The sequence below is a fragment of the Pseudochaenichthys georgianus genome, chromosome 19 (assembly GCF_902827115.2).
Source record: "Pseudochaenichthys georgianus chromosome 19, fPseGeo1.2, whole genome shotgun sequence".
Lineage (NCBI taxonomy): Eukaryota > Metazoa > Chordata > Actinopteri > Perciformes > Channichthyidae > Pseudochaenichthys > Pseudochaenichthys georgianus.
This window is the reverse complement of record NC_047521.1, coordinates 28466738-28472737: the sequence shown is the minus strand read 5'-3', so window position 1 is coordinate 28472737 and position 6000 is coordinate 28466738. Positions and strand designations below refer to the sequence as shown.

Below are 6000 nucleotides of genomic sequence, written 5' to 3'. Positions count from 1 at the left end.
CTGAAGAAAGATGATTTTTATATTGTGGTTGTCTGTATCAATCATTGTGGTTGAATGTTTCAATCTTATTCTACTTTTTGATGTAATTAATGTAATGAGAATCCACACACAACTCTGAAGACGCTTATTGATTTAAGTAGTCACTGAAATATCCTTAGATTAATGTTAATTGGTTATCAATAAATTGATAAAAAGAAAGGAACTGTCAGAGAATATTTTAGTCTAATCTGTGTATTTTAGAGATTCTCAGTCTTTCCTGCATGTGCCCTGTCTGTAACTTGAGGAGGACAAAGGTCAAGAGGCCTTTTGCCTTTCCTGTGGGGGAAGTGTGGACGATGCAAGTTGATAATAACAAACCAGTCTTTGTTCTTAAATGTCTGGTATTGATTAGATGGAAAGGCGGGACTATAGGCCACTCCTTTTCTAATGTATAGATCTGCGCTGTGCCCCTTTTAGCTCCAGAGTTCGCAGGGCAGTTCATCTGTAGAGATGTGAATATACCTTGTGAATTCTCCGGCCGTTTTGTCTCTCAATACATGTCAGTGTATTGACTAAAGACGTTCCAGCTTCCATCCTTTCCTGAACATTGGTTCTACATTGCTAAACAGAAGTTTTCATCACAATAACATTAACACAACATATTCGAGGTGGTTTTAAATAATATCCGTATTTATTTATTTCTCCAAGTTATGTGTTTGTGTGCACTGAGGAGTCTCAAACAGGTGGTTGTTTAATTATTTTAAGATTGGCTTTAATCAATGTTTGAAAATGAATTATTCATATATGATAAATGAGAGGTAACATTTTATTTATGGTATTATTTCCACATATTTCTCTCCGTTCTTCCTTCTGCCAACGCGGTGTCGCAGTTTCTCATCTCTCTCTGTGCTCACTGCGTACACATGGGTTAGAGTTTGCGTGGAGAACCGCACATTTCCCCGTCAAGTTAGTTTTTTATAAATCGCAAACAGTGCGTAGAAACTGGCGTACGCCATCTTTTGCCAGCTAAAATCTCGCCTAGGGCGGCAAATTGTCTAGAGCCGGCCCTGCTGACTCTAACTAGAGCTGTCGTCCATATAAAAGAATGTGCGCCAGACAAACACACACGCACATACAAAAAAATGTGCTGCCAGAAATGTTGACAAGGGGAATTATTGTGCCGATGACGCCAAATGATCAAGTGAAATTGTGTGTTTGTTTAAGTAAAAAATAATTCCACCGCCATTCTTTCATGTGGGCACTTTTTTATCTATCTGCAGCTTTTCCTTTTTTCCGTTCAGACTATTATGCTACAGAAATAATTATTTACATTTTATATTTCAACACAAAGTGGTTTCCACACAGAGTAATACTTAAATATCAATCCCTTACATGTTCAGATAATCAATGTTTAGTTTTCTGTATGATTTTCTTTTTGGGTATTCATCTTCCACGACAGCAGGACACTTTCTGGATGATATGGGATTTGATAGTGATGCATGTTGGCAGCACATTGAGGTAGAGTGGCTCAAGGAAGAAAGGCATGTGGGTGTGTTCCCTAATACACCCTTCCTCATGGGGACAGGTTTGATAAGGACCTTAAGAAACACATGTACACACACACAGACACACACACATTTAATAGTACTCAATTGTAGCACTATATATCATAACATGTCAAAGAAGAATCAATGCATTACTGCTTGAACGTACTTTATGTTTAAATACATCTTACCTGTGGGTTATTATTATTGTGTGATGTAAACAAAGCAGTAGCTTTCCAACGTGCCCCCTGAAAACAGTTTAAAACGTACAAGTTTCACAATAGTTTGTGAAAACAAATAAACCCATCGCATATGTGTTTCTTTGCAAGCATTTCATTCCAACCTGGTGTGTTGGTCAGTAAGGAAACAGTCCCTTGGAGAGGTGGTTTAGTAAAGGGCTAAGTTGGTATCAGACCCTGTGGCAGACCTACATCTGTGGGGGGGGGGCAAAGATTAAAAAAATAGGAGGCGTAGGAACATTAGTTTATTGATCCTGCTGATTATTTATAAACATATCTCCATTTGGTGGATTGGTGGAAAGTAATAAAGTACATTTACTCAGGTATTGTACTTAAGTACTATTTTGACATATAGACTTTACTTGAGTATTTCCATGTTATGCTCCTTTAAAATGTCACTTCTTTTCAGAGGCAGATATTGTTCTTTTGAATGGTTTCACTTTTTGACCATCTTCCAATACAGCACTTAACTTTCAGACAAAGTGAGGATCAACGTCCTGAGTCCTGAGTAATGGGCCTCGTTTGAGAAGGGCCCGCATCAACGAATAGCAACGGTTGAGGCGGGGAGGGGCCCATAGACGATGAATATGTACAAGGTCCAGAATGTTGTGACGCTTTAAGAACGCTCTGTGTTTGGCTGGAGTTCAAGGAGGAAGCTGTTTCCACTGTCACGATGTCCCCTTGTTAAGTCTTTGGCTGCACATTGAGGAAAAACCAGACCTAGTTTGTTCCCCCTTGATCCACATCTCTTCCTCAAAGTCACGCCAAGCACGTTGTTACCTGTTTAGGCGTGACGTGGCCAGATGTCTTGACTTCACTTCTGGCTCACTGTCAGCGCGGCTTTTCTAACAGCTATAGATGGTGGGCTTGGTGATAGTGGATCTCTATTTAGAAAATATACTTGCATGGTTTTTTACGACATGCAATAGATGTGACCCAGATACAACTCAATGAAGGTCTTTGACGTGTGTGTGTGTGTGTGTGTGTGTGTGTGTGTGTGTGTGTGTGTGTGTGTGTGTGTGTGTGTGTGTGTGTGTGTGTGTGTGTGTGTGTGTGTGTGTGTGTGTGTGTGAGCGTGTGTGTGTGTGTGTGTGTGTGTGTGTGGTGTGTGTGTGTGTGTGTGTGTGTGTGTGTGTGTGTGTGTGGTGCGTGCGTGCGTGCGTGCGTGTGCGTGTGTGTTGAGCAGGAAATACGTGTTACCGTCTAAGAGGGGGCAGGAAGTTATTGGTTTACTGTGGAAGAATGAAACAGGGATCAGAAACCCTGATAGCTTCACCAACAGACGCAAGAAGTTGACTTTCGGTCACAATTAACAGTTGCTTTATTCTATTATTCCAATTGTTCAGGACGTTCTCAATCAACTTCTTCCTAATGACTACATATCAGAGGTGTGGACTCGAGTCACATGACTTGGACTCGAGTCAGACTCGAGTCACAAATTTGATGACTTGAGACTCGACTTGACAACATCACAAAACACTTGCGACTCGACTTGGACTTGAACACCAATGACTCGGGACTTGACTTGGACTTGAGCCTTCTGACTTGAGACTTTAACTCAGAGGTCTCCAACACGCCGATCGCGAGCTGCCGTTAGAAGAGAAGACTCCCGTTGGGGAGAGCAGGATCTTCAGCCGCTCCTACTCTTGCTGAGAATCCTTGCAGGCAGGGGCGGGTCTTTATTTAGCTGGGCCACCATGCGGCCAATCATATGCGAGGATACACTAGGATCAAACCATTATGTGAAAGAAGGGTGGGGGGCATAGCATGTGTAGTGGTACAGGCCAGCTGCACAGAGTGACGGGGAGACGGGGAGCCGGATTTAAATGCAAGCCCGTCGGAAAAAGTCAAGAAATGAGCTAAAACCGAAAAAAGAAGCAGCATCTGGCTGCTTTTCAATTATATTGGAGAAAACAAAGCTGAGTGCAGAATTTGTAAAATGAAAGGATTTATTGTCAGAGGTGGGAGAAGTTCAGACAATTAAAAAAGTTACAATCAGGGTTCCCGCGGGGTCTTAACAAGTCTTAAGAAGGTCTAAAATATGATTTAGAAGGTCTTAAAAATTATCGGATTTGAAAGGTATTTCTGTGTTGCGATAGCGTCTAAATGTGTTTTGGGGGAAATGTCCGGGCTGCAAAGTAACCAGTACGGTAATAGCCTTTCAGTTCCCTCCAACAATTTGTATTGAATTAAATCAACATGGAACCAGTAATCACTAACTTTGTTTCCCCCGGCCCCTTATTGGAGAACACCCAGCTAGTAACCTAGCAACCAAGCTTCAGCTCATGGAGCCGAGAGCCTGATGTAGCCTATTCTCGAATCTACTTACAAATTAATGTGGGGAAGTGTCAGTTCAACCGTATTTGGTTGGAAAACATCTGATTTAGTGCTTGGTTGAAAACAGTGGAGGGAACGTGTTTGAAGCCCGCTGCACCTATTGCAAAATAAATTAGCTTTTGTTTTGCTAATGTAGCGTTAGCTAGTGCAGCAGCAGCTAATGTAGCGTTAGCTAGTGCAGCAGCTCCCGCAACAACATCGGGGGACCTCCGGGCGAAGTTTGGGTCTACGTCAACCCTAAAAGCGGAGGTGCTGTAGACGCTAAATACCGTATTTAAACACCAATCATACAACAGCAACGATGAAATAGTGTAGCCAAGGCAGCATAGCTCTTGTCACTCTCTCTCTCTCTCTCTCTCTCTCTCTCTCTCTCTCTCTCTCTCTCTCTCTCTCTCTCTCTCTCTCTCTCTCTCTCTCTCACACACACACACACACAGCTCGATTATGGCAATAATCAAGATTATGTTGGTCAATAATTAATATCATGATTATTAAATTCGATTATTCATTGACTTTAAAACAAATAATAATTTGAACAGTATCTTTTTAACTGTTGATTACCATTAACGTATAATTCAACTGAAAAACCAATACAAAAATGAATTACATAAATGATACATTACTAAACAATTAATTAGATCAAATATGTTGTAGTGTCACAACCTAGTAAAGCAAAATAATCTTTTTTTTTCGATTATGTTGTTTTCGTAATTGTGGCAGGCCAAAATCATAATTTCGATTAAAATATGATTAATTGCACAGCCCTAACACACACACACACACACACACACACACACACACACACACACACACACACACACACACACACACACACACACACTCAATCACACACACACACACACACACACACACCCAAGCACACACACGTGTTGTCTAACACGCTAACACAGTTCAGTACTGTTATGCTGTTATGATCAGTCACTGTTCTTATGTTGAACATGAATACATTTTACTTTGTTTCTTCTTTCATATAAATGTTCCTTCATACTTTATTGCCGTGAAATAGGTCTTAAATTCTATTCAAAGTGGTCTTAAAAAGGTGTTAAAAAGTCTTACATTTGAGTTGGCGAAACCTGCAGGAACCCTGTACAATCAAAAGTCCTGCATTCAAAATGTTACAAGTAAAAGTAGAAAAGTATTAGCATCAAAATATAGTTAAAGTACCACCTGCAGAGGGATCTAGATGCCGGTGTTCTCTTCCCCATAGAGACCGCCTCGCTGCACATTATCCCTTGCATAAAGATAGATAGTGGGTCCCTCACAACATGTTGTACACAGTGGAAATAAACATTCTGGTCACCTCAACATCAGGGATCTTATACATTAAACTCCTTCTGAATCAAACCGTCATGGTAGCCTTATCTTACTGATCCCTCTTAAATTAGAAAAACACACGTTACTTTACCAGCAGAGAGAAAATTGATTATCAAATTATTAATGTGACTAAAAAAGAGCAGTTTGATTATTAAGTATTATTCTGTTGATCGATGTCATTACATTTGGTGAAAAAGAGATAATGACTTGTTTAAGACTCGTTTTGTCAAAGTTTAGGACTTGGACTTGACTTGAACTTGCCCAACCTGACTTGGTCCCACCTCTGCTACATATCAATCAATGTTTATTTATAGCCCAATATCAGAAATGTTACATTTGTCTCAGTGGACTTCACAGTTTGTACAGAATATCAGTATGACAATACGACACCCTCTGTCCTCAGACCCTCTGTCCTCAGACCCTCTGTCCTCAGACCCCCTGTCCTTAGACCCTCTGTCCTCTGTCCTTATACCCTCTGTCCTTAGACCCTCTGTCCTCAGACCCTCTGTCATTAGACCCTCTTCACGCACGTGCTCCACTTACACGCTTTAAGAATGCTCTGTGTT

The 6000-nt window shown here is 40.8% G+C and overlaps 1 protein-coding gene across 1 annotated transcript in view; it reads left to right on the top strand.

The window, feature by feature from the left end:
* Window positions 1-203: 203 nt before the first annotated feature.
* The window catches only part of fdxr (ferredoxin reductase), a 43561-nt gene continuing 37764 nt past the window's right edge, over window positions 204-6000 (top strand). Inside the window, exon 1 of the mRNA XM_034107640.2 lies at window positions 204-208. The gene's annotated coding sequence lies outside the window, so the exon portion shown is untranslated. The remainder of the gene's footprint in view (window positions 209-6000) is intronic.